General features: G+C 36.9%; 1 protein-coding gene and 1 pseudogene across 2 annotated transcripts in view; one reads left to right on the top strand and one right to left on the bottom strand.

Annotated features, from left to right (window-relative positions):
- UBE2G1 (ubiquitin conjugating enzyme E2 G1) overlaps positions 1 to 14814 on the bottom strand; it is a 91321-nt gene that overhangs the window by 56683 nt on the left and 19824 nt on the right. The gene's annotated exons all lie outside the window — the stretch shown is intronic.
- On the top strand, positions 8071 to 8810 carry LOC308489243 (small ribosomal subunit protein uS2-like; annotated as a pseudogene). The gene has a single exon. The product of its transcript is annotated as a small ribosomal subunit protein uS2-like (transcript).

Raw genomic sequence — 14814 nt, 5'->3', positions numbered from 1 at the left:
TGAATACTCACAGAGGGGGCGGCAGCGAAGGAGAAGGCTAATCTTCTGGGCAGAACCCCAGAGAGGCGCCAGTTCAGTGACCGTCGTGCGAGGAAGGTCAGTAGTGAGAAGTGGGACTGAAAACATCTGTCATAGCAAGAAGTCAACAGAGAATGTCTACAGTTGATAAACCAAAAAATAAACACTATAAGCATATTATTTAGAAACATGGAGTTAAGCCCCGGGAAAACCGAACCGAAAAGGTTTTTTAAAAATAGCTGCCTCTGGGGAGTGTGGGGCTATTAACTGATATTCAATTACTTAATATCTTTAAGCTAAGTGTGTGCATAATATTAATGTTCCGTTTTTATTCCCTTTAATTTTATACTTTGTTCATTTTCCTGTAATACACAACACCCTAAGCTTAGTTTTACTTCCTTCCCATTAAGGCAGAGGTCTCTCTTTTAGCAGTGTTTTTCAACTCTAAGTTGTGCAGTCATGTAATAGATCTGTTGGGACACAGCAGCATTTCTTTCACCTAAGGCAAAGGAGAAATAAAGTGGACATATTGTTGGTGAAGTTTTCACTTGTTATAAATGTTTGCTTAAGTGAGTATACCAGTATACTATGTAAAATCTCTTTCTTATTGTGTCTATTCTCAATCCAGCAGCCAGAGTGACCTTGTAAACATGTGGATTAGGATCATGTCACTACTCTAATGACTTCCAAGTTTTCACTCAGAGTAATGGCTGGTATGATGGCCCCAAAATTCATGAGCATGTTTTTTCAACCTTCTACTTGCTGCCTCACTCGCTTGGCTTAGCTAACTGCTGCTCTCCTTCCGTCATCTTCCTCCAACAGTGGAGTCTGCCCAACTTCCCCGCCTCTGTGCTTGCAGTAAGTCCATGAGTCACTTCCTCACCTAATTCAATTATTCAAATGTCACCCTGATTTAAATGATATCCCCCACACTTACACACTCCCTATTTTATCCCCTTACTCTATTACTTTTATTACTCTTACACCTCCCTATTTTATTCCATTTTACTTCCTCCAGCACGCTACAACGTTTTATTAGTTTTGTTTCTCTCTCCCACCCTCAGGAGCATGCAAGCTTTAAAAGGTCATGGATCTTGTTTGTTTACAGATATAGCCCCAGCACCTGTTCAAGTCCCTGGTATGTAGTAGGCCCTCAGTAAGCATCTGTTGAATTAATGGAATAGTTTAAAAGTATATATCATCTTAGGAAAATGCCACATTATTGGCAATCAAGCACAACAGTTTGAAACCCTTAAGAAATTCTGGTAATTTTAAAGATAAGCTATTATAAGGATAAGTTATGTATTAGACTCTGGAGTAATAAATTCAGGCCATTCACAATACCAAGTATGTTGCTGATATATTGTGCCACACTGAATGTGCAAGTCTACTAAAATAATTAAATCACCTTTGTAAACAACATCAACAGTAACATACAGAACAGTTGTATCTTAGCCATTATTTTTAAAAAATTGCCTATTGCTTACACAGCTAAAATTAACTTTAAGGTGCATGCACGTCTTTTACTTTTTCGTAAGTCACAATGAAAGTTTCATTCTCGTTAACCACAGTTATACACATTCACAATTTTTGCTATTTCTTTCAACTCTGAATGGAGAGCTAGGGGGCATACTGTTGATACCGTTCATTTCTTCAGAATAAAACAAAGAGCAAGTTGGCATTCAGGGGAAATTCATATAGCAGGTCTTTTATTGTGGCATACGTGGATGACAGAGCCTTTGTCAGTCACGATTTCAATGAATTTTTTCCAGTCTACATTACAACTCACTGAGGAAAAAATATCAATAGATTTTCAATGATTAATAGGAAAAAAGTCATCACTTTTCTTCATACACAAAAGCACACATGGCAAAAACAGATTTCTACTGTGTACAAAAGAAGCTTATCCAACTGCAAAAAGAAATGTCTTTAACCCTATATATGAAATGGCTTTTCCGTATTTCATGCCATTAATAACAGCATGACTTGGTAAAACAATTTTACTAATCACTTGTTTTGTGTTCTTGGAGAATAAATTTTGATGTTAACTGCTTTGTGACTGGTTTTACCCATCTTTTCAAAAACAATGTGGTTTTACCTATTTTTACCACAAGAAGTAAAGACTTTTTTAAAAAGAGGGAAATAAACGAGACAAGTTGAAAGGGCAGCTTGCAGACATAAATAAATAAAACTGAATGAAGTACTGAAGCCACTGGCAAAATGCAAACTACACTGTATAAAAGAAGTAGTAGACCTGATACTAATAAAAACAAAGATTTATAAAATAAAAGACAATCTTGAGAAAATTACATAGAACACAATAAAAGAACAAAGGAAACATTTAGAAAAAAAGAATGAAATGAAGACAAACAATCATAAAACTGATGCTCATTGAGGAAAGAAAAATAAAAATGAAAGCATATTAAAAGATATTTAAGAAAATATTCCTGAGTCGCAGATTGAAATAGCTTACCATGTAACAGGAAAATGTAATAGAGAATCACACCAAGACCGAGATATATCCTGATGAAGTTACTGAACTTCAAGGATAAAGAAAGAATTCTACCAATACCCAGGCAGAAGTAGGTCACCTACAAAGGGAAAGAAAAAGTCAGGCTTGCCCCAGACTTCTCTACAGTAACCCTAGATGCCAGAAGATAATGGAATAACGTCTACTGGGTACTAAGGGGAGGGTAATGTAGCTAAAAACTCTGTAACGAACCAGCCAAAATATCATTTCACTAGTGAAAGGCACTGAAAGACATTTTTAAACATACAAGAACCCTGAAAATAGAGTATTCAACCACTCCTCAAACAGAAAACTCTATTTGGCAAACATAATAGATTTAAATATTTTGAAGCCACAGAAATATAAACTACCACATTTCATCTATTCTAAGGTGCACTTTTTTCATATTTTAGTATCTGAAATCAGCATGCATATTACAATTGATGGCATGTCATAGTTTCTCTGACAGCACTTAACGATGTTACTGGTTGTCAAAGTAACGAGGCATCTTATAATCAATAGTACCTTCGGCATGATGCAACACAATACTTCAATTCCAAACTTAGAGAAGGAAGAGCAATAAAGAAAATAAACCAAGTAGTTTAAATAACAAAAAAGAAAACCAAACAAAAAGATAACGAAAAAAAAGAACATTACAGAAGCGAAACCAAACATAGAAATTAATGTAAATGATTAAAAGCATCTCAGATTAGGCCCCAAAACACAAACCTTTATCCAACTACATGAGGTCTACATGAGACAAACCTAAAACAAAGACTTTGAGAGGTTAAAAGTAAGATATAACGTTTATAAAACTATATATACCTAAACCTACAAATATATATTTGGAGTCAAAACTTCAAAGAAAACTAGACAGAAATAAAAATAGAAGGTAATCATCATTTCAGTCCTGAAAGATCAAACAGGCAAAATGATAAAATGACTAAATATATAAAGGGATAAAATCAAATCCCTATGGATCAGTTATAAAAACTGATCATCTATTTAAGCCATAATACCTCAAAATTTAAGAAAGTAGAAATAGTAGATACCACAATCTCACAATGAACCAATTAAACTACCCCCCTTAGTAGAGGAAACTTGACCATTTACGTACTATCTCTCCCTAAACTATTCTAGTAAATAACAATCATAAAAACTACCTATATGTTTAGTTTTAGCATAACATTTAGTTTTACCATAAAACAAAAACATTTAGTTTTACCATAAAAACTAAATGATATATAAAAGCATTTAGTACACAAATAAAGCTATACTCAGAGAAAGATCCGCAGCCTAAATACATTCAGTGGATCAAGAATTAAAATTAAATTTATTAAGCATTCTACTCAAGGTTAGAAAATAAACTTTTAAAAATCAAAATAAAGGAATTCAAGAAATTCATTAAGTTACCCAATTAGAAAACAGCAGCTAATAGATTTCATTCTAAAACCTATGAGTTGCATTTTGAAGGGAAGGAAAAACACCAAACAGATAAACTATTAGCTGGACTAAAAAAAACAATTACATAAAATTAGGACTGAAAAAGAAGAAATAAAATGATGCAGTGGAAACCAAAATAAGTATGAAATAAATTTCCAGTAAATTTTAACTTACCAAATTTTAAAATGCAGATAAAAGGAATGGTTTTCTAGGAAAATAAAACTGTCAAATGCAATCAAGTAGTAGAAAACTAACACTTCAAGAACCTCCCAAGAACTGAATACCTTGTCAAAAAGTTTTCTTCCCAACCATTCCAAACAACAGTCCCTGGCATTTTCACAGCAAATTCAAAAGGTAACACACAGGTAATTTCAAAAGGTCATTCCTTTATTAAACTTTATTAAACCATATCCAGAAAAGAACGTCTCCTACATTTCATGAAGCCAATCGTGCATAGACAACACAGAGAATATTCTTGACAAAAATTCTAAATAATAATAGCAAACACTATTATATTGTATTTACTATATTCCAGACACTGGTCTAGATAGGCAAGAAACAGAACATCAACTCATTTCCTCTCAAAACAATGTGAGGAGCTGGAGGGTCAAAACAGTGAACAGCAGGTATAACAGTCACCAACCTATCCATCAGAAGGATACCAGAGCTAGGACATGCTTTTTGTGCCACATATTACTACATTAGAGGCTAGATCAAAGAGGAAGGTCACAGCCAAGGAACAGGACAAGTAATTGAACAACCTGTACATCACGTTAGCGCTCGCTCCCACTGACTGATTACCACTCCTTGCCTAGGAGCTGACAACTACTTACTATCTCCACTTCACAGGAGACGAAGCTGCCCCAGGTAAGTTAGATAACAGAGGCTGGGGTTTAAACCCAACACAATGAGGCTCCAGAAATTAGGCCCTTCACCTCTATGCTATATGACCTTTCTAAAATAAAATATTAGTGAATGTCACCCAACAATGAATTTAAAAGGTGTCACTCTTCAAAAATTCAAGAGAGGCTCAATCTTTTGAGCTCACATTAAAGTTGAAGGAGAAAGGGCATTCATTTTTATTGTTGAAAATTTTTCATAAAATGCAATACACATTCCTGATATTAAAAGGAAAGAGAATACCAATAGAGGTGGATATAGTACGAATACTTTTAAGAAAGACACACTAGATAATATACATTAAGCGATATGTGTGTGTGTATCTATTAAAGATTTTATACACACACATAATAAATTAAGCCAGTAAGGTGAGAACTAGAAGTATTCCCATTAAAGTCAGGTAACAGGATAAAACAAGGATGACGGCTATGACAACATCTATGGAAGACAGGAAATGAAGATGAACCATCATAAACCTGATGATGCTTGAAGAAAGAAAAATAAAAATGAAAGCATGTAATTGTTTAATAGTTAAACGATTAAAAACAAAACATTTAATACTATCTTAGAACAAACAATCAGGCAATGTATTCAGGTTAAAAAATATTTAAAGAGGAGATATGAATATAATTATTGTATAGCTAGGAAAGCTAACAAAACCACATGAAAAACTAGAACTAAGGATCCAATTACAAAATTAACTTAGCAGCTTTCTTACACATAAATACTAACTTTCTTACACATAAATACTAACAAACAGCTTTTTTACATTTAAATACTAATAAATTCAAAAATGCAGTAGATAAAATTAAAACAAGCTATTTGTAATTAAAACTGCTTTAAAAATTTACTTAAAATATACACAGAAAAATATTTCAAGTTTGATAAAAAAAGTACATCTACTGTACCATTTGAATTTTAAGTATTCAGAGACAAATTTTTTCTAGCTGCCAAAAAGTGCATTCTAACTTCTATTCTATTCTAACTACATCTTCAAATAATCCCATCTGTTATCCAGTAAGGCTAAGAGTTGCAGTTTTTGTTTCAAAGAGTGAACCTATTAAAATAAGAGTCAGGTCATTCTCTCCTCTGCTGAAAACCCTTCCTGGCTCTGTACCCTACTTAGAGTGAGAGCCAAGGCCTTATAACGGCCCACAAGGCCCAACAGTCCAGGCATCACCTTCCCCTGTAGCTGTCTGACCTCTTTTACGTCTCCCCACTGCTCACTTTAAGCTTCCCTTACTAATCAACAAGTCTAGCAAACCATTAAGTTCCAGAAAGAGATAACACAGAAAACAGAAAAGGTGCTGCGTACACACACACACACACACTTTCCCAGAACTAGGATGACTTCTTCATTTTATCATTTTATCATTTTATCTTCTAAGAGCTCCTTTCCTTTTTTATAGAATTCTGCTCTTGTTTACAAACTAAATCTTCATTATCTTAATTTTTTTTTCTTTTTTGAATGTTTCCTTTTCCTCGCCTGGGGTATATTTCCTCCTTATTGCTTGTATCTCTTCTTTTCTCTCATATGAGGAAGCTTTCTTTTCCTTATCTGATAACACTTGATTGTCCGTATTTAAGAGTGGATGACCAAAATGGGAACTGGAAACTGGGTATGTGAGTAGGACTGGAGGATTGGTAGGTTCATTCACTGTAAGATGGTCTGCCTTGTGTTTGGGTGAAAGAGTATCTCACCCACATTTGTGCTACTATACGTGAAGTCTAGCATCTTCAATATTTTTCCAGTCATCTGTAATTTTCCCTAAATAAACTGTACATGGCTTTGCCCGTTGTTTCATTTATTTTTAAGAAATTTTATTGCAAGAAAATTTTACTTTGCCTGTCTTGTTGCAATTTTTAACAAAAAGGATTCTCGGGGGGGCGGGGGGGACCTGCTCTGAGAAATTTACTTGGATTTAATTTTAACCTAAACTATTTATACCATGCACAAACACGTTTTTTTCCTACCTAATAATGCATGCTGTTACCTGAAATATCCTCACCAACAGTTCTATCTTCCATTTTCAAGGGCCACCCACAACGCTACTTCCACCAGGAAGCCTTTTTCATTGAAGGTGGTCTCCTCCTCTTACGAAAACCTATTAGCATTATCATTTTTATCTTTGTTATATTACTTCCCTTAGTTTGATTGCTTTTGTAGACTACAGGATTCACATCTAAACATTTATTTTATATCTCAACATTTGACTATTGTCTTCAAATGTTGAACATTCAGTTATCAAATGAGGGGTGCTAGAACGCATACTTTTATGAAAATAATTTAGGTCCAAAGGTATTTCACACAACCCAGTCAGAACCTAGGATTCCATATCTCCAAGCTCTGCTTCTCCATCAGAGAAACCCCATCTCCAAAAAGAAACTCTGGGCCTTCTGATAAGACTTCTCCATAGCTCCCTTTTTCACCTTTCATCCCCCCACATCACCCTCAAATGATGCTGATGTACTCAAGTATTCTCCATCAAATTTTCAAAATATGAATATACCTAAAACTAGTGAGAGGCTGAGATTTCCAAAGCATCTCCAGGTTCCAACTCTCCCTGTAATATTCCTACATTAACTGTCCCACCTTTATAACTAGTCCAAAAACTGCAATTACAATTTATATAAATATACCAGAGATGCCAAAAACATGTATACAAGTGGACTCTTTGGTCAACGTTGCTCAAGCAGTAGTTCACCGTAATCAGAAGTGTCTGGACGCTGATGGTAACCACTTTGAGCACCTCTTGTAATTGTAGAAGTCAAACGTGACTTGTATTCATCTTTTGTTATCAGTATATATGGAGTATTACAATTTTAATACAGTTTTCCTTTTTTTAAATGTATAAATTTTTGGCGTCCTCTATATGGATTTCTCTGCTACTCCTATTCTAACTAAAGTATAAAAAGAATTGTGTTTTCTATTAGATGATGTTACGATTTTGCTAAAGGGACTTGTACTCACCTATTAAAGAAAACCAAACACCTTCCAACCACAGCACATAAAATTACAATGTTTCTAAATAGAACTAGTATGAAAATCTTGTCTTTCTAGGATGTCCCTTAAGTTGATATTCTGTGCGAGTAGCCAGCATCTTTGTAAAGAAATGATGGCACGCTTTCCACGCTACCCAGAGAGGGACCCATATAGTGTTGTTCTCAGTCCCCACGTCACTTAAAGAGAAACTTTCACAATGTCTGGAGCCCTTGATGTCCTGCAAATGAAAGAGGATGTCCTCAAATTCTTTGCAGCAGGAATCAATTTAGGTGGCACCAACGTGACTTCCAAATGAAAGAGTACATCTAACAAAAGGAAAACGGATGGCATCTACATCATACATCTTAAGAGAACCTGGGAGAAGCTTCTACTGGCAGCTGGTGCCATTGTTGCCATTGAAAGCCCAGCTAATGCCAGTGTCACATCGTCCAGCAATGCCAGCCAGCGGTGCTGCAGTTTGCTGCTGCCCCTGAAGCCACTCCTATGGCCGGCCGCTTCACTCCAGGGACCTTCACTAACCAGACCCTGGCAGCCTCCCAGGAGCCGGGGCTGACCACCAGCCTCTCACCAGCGCATCTTGTTAACCTGCCGACCATTGCCGTGTAACACAGACTCGCCTATGTGGACATTCCTCGCAACAACAAAGGCGCCCGCTGACTCTGGATCTGATGTGCTGGATGCTGGCGTGGGAAGTTCTACACATGCGTGGCACCATCTCCAGCCCAACCTCTCCCACAGAGATCCTGAAGAGACTGAAAAAGAGGAGCAGGCCGCTGCTGAAAGGCTGTGACCAAGGAGGAATTTCAGCGTGAACGGACGGGTCCAGCTCCCGCGTTCACGGCTGCGCAGCCTGAGGCCGCAGGCCTGTCTGCAGGCGGGCAGGTGCCCTCTGTGGCTCTCCAGCAGCCCCCACTGCTCAGGCCACGGAATCAATAGGAACCACTGAGTGATCCTAAGCTGCTCTTCCACAGACTCAAACAAAATGGAAATACGATTGACAGAAAATAGTTTCTAAAAGTTAAAAAAGAAAAAAAGAAATGATCATCGGAAATAACTGATCATTACCGGAAATAACTGATCATCGTACTCAAGTGAAAAGCCAACTACTTCCAGAGTAGTATACACACAAGTGTGATTTAAGGAAACTGGTTGTGTAAATAACATTGTAACTTTATACACATCACAACTATAACAATTTCATACACCAAATCCTAACAACTTCATACACCAAACTGTGTAAGTTATCTCTACAAGTGATGCTAATAGTGAACAATTACTGAGCACTTACTACGTTCTACCATCATCGCTATACAAGTATGAACCTATTTAATACTCACAAATTAACTCCCATGAGTTAAGTATTAACATTTTCCACACTGTACACAAATCCATCCTCTTCCCGGAACCTCTGCATGGCCATATACTTATTACCCCACCTTCTCTCCTGTTCCTTTGGATGAACTGCCCATGCTCCTAGCTAAGGCTTCCAAACTGGGCAGTAATTAGATCCCATGTCGCTCCCCACACACACGCAAAGACATTGCTCCAGAAATTCCTACCCTCGCCTGTGTCATCAATTTTTTCCTCTCTACTGAATTCAGTCCCATGAACATACTTTCATTTCTCCAACCTTTTTAAAAACAAAAATGAAGTCCCACACTAATTCCAATTATTGTGTCATTTCTCTGCTCCCCTTTTACAGCACAACTTTTTAAGGGTTATCTGCATTCCTTGTCTCTAATTCCACCCCTCCCATTCTCTCATGTTCATACTAACCTGGCTTTGGCCCCCACCACTGCACTGAAACTGTCCTTTTCAAAGTCATCATTCACCTCTAGTGGTCATTTACCAGTCCTTATCTTACCTGACCTTTTACTGGACAAAGCTGATCTCCCTTCCTCAGTGAAACTTCACTTGGCTCACAGGCTATCATATTCTGGTTTTCCACTTACCTTCCTGACGCTCCCCCTCATAATCCTTCCCTAGTTTCTGGTAATTTTTCTGACTTCTTAATGCTGGTGTGCCCCAAGACTTATTAGTCCTTAATCCTCTCCTCTTACTGACCCATCCAGCCTCATGGCTTATATATACAATCTGAATACTAACAATTTCCCAGTTTATGTCTCTAAGTCAAACCTCTTCAAACCTTATAATTCCTGATTATATACAAGCTGCCTGTACAACTTCTCTAATTCAATGTCTAATAGGCAATTCAAACTTAGTATATTCAAAACTGAGCCCCTGGTCATCTCCTCTTCATCCTGCAGTCTTTTCCACCTCAGTTAATGCCAGTTCCATCCTTTCAGTTGCTCAGGCCAAAAACCTTGAATGTATCCTAGACATTTCCTCTCACACGCACCAGTACCCCCAAAATCTGGTCCATCAGTAAACCCTGACAATTCTATTTAGAAAACATACCCAAGAATTCAACCACTTACATCATCTCCACTGCCACCATCCTGTCCAAGCCAATATTAGATCCCACCTGACTTACTACTAAAGTCTTACCAACAGTCTATTTCTGCGTATCTTCAGGCAGGTCTATATTCTCAGCATCACAAGCCAAGACTGATCCTATTAAAATGTAAATCCGAGCATGTCACGCCTATACTGAAACATTTCTAATGGCTTGTCTCCCTCACAGTAAAAGCCAAAGTCCTTACCTATAAGGACCACTGCCACCCCCATCTTGCTGTTCCACAGACAAACCAGGCCTCTCCTCCCACCTCAGAGCCATTGTACTGTTACTCCCTCTGCCTGGAAAGCTTTTCCCTCAGACATCAGTGTTCCACCTCCAACTTTTCATTCCCTTTCCCCACTTTATTTTCTCTCCAGGGCACTTATCACTATCTAACATCACATAACATCACATTTTAAACTTAATTATCTAGTTTATTATCTGTCTTCCCACAGTAAACATAAACTCTGTGCCAGCACCCTTTTTATGTTCTGTTCTTTAAAGTGTCTAAGCACTACTATGCTTAGAAAGTAGGCACTCAAGTATTTGTTCAGACTGTAGAATTAAACTTGATGTGTCAGCACTTTAAGTTGAAAGTGCTATGTAAGATGATTTTTACATGATCCTATCGCTTAAAAGCTATGAAACTTGAAAACAACGCCAAGCCTTCTTTTCCTATATAAGAGAATGGGAGATTTCACTATACTCTTCTTCAAAACTTTTTTCCAGAAGGGAAAAACTATATTACTGGTAAATTTCTCTTCAGTTGCAACAGATACAAACTCAAGACACTACAGCTCTGGTGATGTCTCTGGGAAAAAAGAGCACTGACTACTCACCAAAAGAAAAAACGGAGGCAAATAAATACATTGGTACTCCACCAGGCTTCCAAAACAGCACTAAATCCTTCATTTATTGAAGGCAGACGCAAAGTTATCCTCAATAGTAAAGCAAGTTAACAAGAGGAATAAATAGTAAAAGAAGAAAACAAGCAATAGAGTATAGTTATTGCTATTAACACTGAGCATGCAACAACATAACAGTTTATACCTCAAAGAATCTACAACCTAGAAGCTCAACCAATAATATGAAAAGAGATTCTCAATATAGCTAGTATTGAAGTAAATGTCAAAGGAACAGGAATGTTAACAACGGCCACCCCAATAAACTTTAATTAAAAATAAAAAAAAGTAACAGGAATGGGTCTCAGAAGTTATTTTAATCCCACTGTTTAAAAAAATATATGTATTTAGCCCAACCACAAGGCACATGAATGACCTAGGAAGCTGACAAAACAAAAACCTCTAATATTAAACTACAGAGAACCATAAATACCCCCAAGTATAAATTTTGTTCAAATCTCATTTTTATCTTAAAAATTAAGGCAAAATGTTCCTTTTTAACTCCATAATATATATCTATGTTCAATTGAATATTCATGGTTTGTCTTGAATTTCCAGGGAAATTTATAGTGGCAGGACGTTTTTACCATGCTTCATATTACAGCTTTGGGTACACCGTGGTAAAATGCATACCATTTGACAAGCATGACTTGATGACAAATTAGAGGAACCCTACCTACATTTGGAAAAGGAGGCATGGATTTAAGTTTCACAGATAATTCAAATTATAAATAGCATCACCCAAAAGTTCTACTAGTCTTAGGCAGCTCAAGAAAGAATTTAACAATTGAGAAAACTCATTTACCTCATACATAAAGGCTGAATTTTATGCAATTCAGATAAAACCAAATCATCAACATATATGACCTTTTTTAAACTTACCAGATTTTCAGGAGAGAAGTAGAAGAGTGAAAGATCTACCACGGGAGGAGCAGGGGTGGAGAAGATCAAATTTATGGTGATAAAAGAACTGACTTTGCATGGTGAACACACAACGCAGTATATAGATGATGTATTATGGAATTGTACACTTGAAACCTATATAATTTTACTAACCAATGTCATCCCAATAAATTTAATTTAAAAATCATCTACCATCTACATGGCCCATCTTGTTTAATTATATCTCCAAACATTCCCTCTCAACCTAGATTTTAAAGTAAATTCCAGACGTTATACTTCTATCAATATTTTAGTATAAGTTTTAAAATGTAACAATATTATAACATCCTAAGAAAATTAACAATTTATTAGTATCAGATACCCAATGTTTAATTTTTCCCTTTTGCTCCATAACTCTTTTTACAACTACTAGTTGGTTAGAATCAGGATCCATCCAAACAAGACCCCGACATTGTATTGGGTTAATACGTCTCTTTTAATTTATAGGTTTCCTGAGCCTTTTCTTGTTGAAGAAACCAAGTAAAGTAGCCTACAGAATTCCCTTCTAGATTTTACCCCCCCCATGGTGTCTCTGAGCATGTTTCTATGCCTTACATTTGCTATAAATTGGCAGATCTATGGACTTGACCAGATTCAGATTTTAATTTTTTGCAACAAAATTCCATAGGTGGTGCCACTGCATCATATCAAGAGGTACACGTCTGGTTTGTACCTCTTTTTATTATCTGTGGATTTCGGTGCATTTATTAGCCTTAGTAGTTATTAATGATCATTGATTGCCTAGATCTATTGCAAAATGGTAATATTCTAATTTTTTTGTTTCTTTTTTTTTTTAAATAGATTTTTTATTGGGGAAGCGGAACAGGACTTTATTGGGGAACAGTGTGTACTTCCAGGACCTTTTTTTTTTCCAAGTCAAGTTGTTGTCCCTTCAATCCCAGCCATGGAGGGTGCCGTTCAGCTCCAAGTTGTTGTCCCTTCAGTCTTAGCTGTGGGGGGCACAGCTCAGCTCCAGGTCCAGTTGCCGTTGCTAGTTGCAGGGGCCGCAGCCCACCATCCCTTGTGGGACTCGAGGAATCAAACAGGCAACCTTGTGGTTGAGAGCCCGGGCTCCAACCAACAACTGAGCCATCCGGGAGGCAGCTCAGCTCAAGGTGCCGTGTTCAATCTTAGTTGCAGGGGGTGGAGCCCACCATCCCTTGCGGGACCTGAGGAACCAAACCGGCAACATTGTGGTTGAGAGCCCACTGACCCATGCAGGAATCGAACCGGCAGCCTTTGGAGCCAGGAGCATGGAGCTCCAACCGCCTGAGCCACCGGGCCGGCCATCTTTTGTTCTTCATTTGTTATCTGGAATACTATTATAAAGAATAACTTTTCTTTACTAACTATTTGGTTGTCCAGGAAAGTCTTGAGAGATGAATGCTTGATTCTTTGCCCTCAGAATAAGCTGGATCCACAGTATCTTCCAAAGGCGACCACTGAGATGTCTCATTGTCATCGCCGCTGTTGTTGTTTAGTATTATGCAGTCATGGATTTTAACACAGTTGATGTGTTTTAATCCATAGTCATTACTCTTTTTATCCACCCGTATTGTCTCGGTGAGGAATCTGTCCAATGGGAAATCTGCCCAGTGACCTTTGATGGCTTTCTTGCTTTCTGGTATGACAAGATGTTCTGAATATGTCCAGTCCCAGACAAATGGGCCATTTCTCCATAGAGCTCCGGTTCCTTTCACTAGGAAAAAGTTATAACTATGTTATCATACCCTATGGCCCATTCTCCTGAAATCTCCTATCTATCCTTTTCTCTTAATTACTCCAGTATCAATATAAAGTGTACTTAACTGTCTACACAACTAACAGACAAAAAAAGTTCTATAGGCTACCTGCCCAAGCCTAATAAGTCTACCTTGCAAGAAATTAAGGAGAAAAAGTGGGAGTGGAAAATAAGCAAAACTCAGAGGAAAAAAAATAGCATAACTTAAAAATCTTAGGTAAAAGAAAGGACTAAGCATACCAATTTCAAAGAATAAACTATGAATATACAGAAAAACCAGAATTCAAAAAGGGATGAGAATAAAGGTATAGAAAAATACTGAATAAGTATTTTTCCTGCCTTTAGAAATTTCCTACAATTCAAAATTCAAACAATTTTGCTTGAAGAAATACAAAGAAATCAAAAAGAAATTTTAAAAAATCAAAGTTTAACCTGAAAACAATTATCTGAAAATTTAAATCAGTTTTGCAAAATAAATTGGTTCATAATTAAAGTCTCATACTGATGTCATGTTAGGCCAGAGACCCAGAAAGAACAAGTAGAATGATAGCACCAGATAGCCAGAAATACAAGCCCCAGCCTTACAACAAACATAATGTTCATTACTTTTTTTGAGGGGGTAAAAAACGTGTCATGAGGTCTTCTCTGCAATGTTTAGCAAAGGTAATATTCTAACAATCAAATAATCTTTTCAACCTAAGCGCCAAGCAGATTCTAATGCACTGAAAAGTATAAATTATGCTCAAATTGAGTTTTACACAGTACTGTTTCACTTTCATTTTATAATTAAAGTGTAGCTAAAATCTGATTTGCAAGGCATTCTTTTAACTCAACAGGCCTGGTTTACTGCCAACTACTTGTAAGTATCCCATATATATTACTTTCATTGATCTCTTA

Source organism: Rhinolophus hipposideros (genome assembly GCF_964194185.1).
Source record: "Rhinolophus hipposideros genome assembly, chromosome: 20".
Taxonomy (NCBI): Eukaryota; Metazoa; Chordata; class Mammalia; order Chiroptera; family Rhinolophidae; genus Rhinolophus; species Rhinolophus hipposideros.
Note: the sequence above shows the minus strand (reverse complement) of the source record. Positions and strands in the feature narration are given on the sequence as shown.